Genomic DNA, 331 nt, shown 5'->3' on the forward strand with positions numbered 1-331 from the left:
AATATTAATCATTAGCTTCTAATAAAGGGATTTTTCCCTTAAATTATATCCAAACACTTCAAAATTTAATAAAAGTAATTTTTTCTAATGAAAAACACCTTAAATGAAAAAGGAGAAATTCAAACGAATAGCATTCTTTTATATAATTGATTATATCGTTTGGGAAAAACTAGAAGATTAAACTTATGTGAAAATTCATTTATATTTTAATATTTATCTGAAAAATTATTTTATCATAATTTGTTGATTTTAATCTTTTTTTTTTAAATATCAATACAATTTTGTGATGGAAAAGTATAGTAGACAATAAAAATATTAAATAATGTAAACA

Source organism: Arachis duranensis, chromosome 2, assembly GCF_000817695.3.
Source record: "Arachis duranensis cultivar V14167 chromosome 2, aradu.V14167.gnm2.J7QH, whole genome shotgun sequence".
Classification (NCBI taxonomy): domain Eukaryota; kingdom Viridiplantae; phylum Streptophyta; class Magnoliopsida; order Fabales; family Fabaceae; genus Arachis; species Arachis duranensis.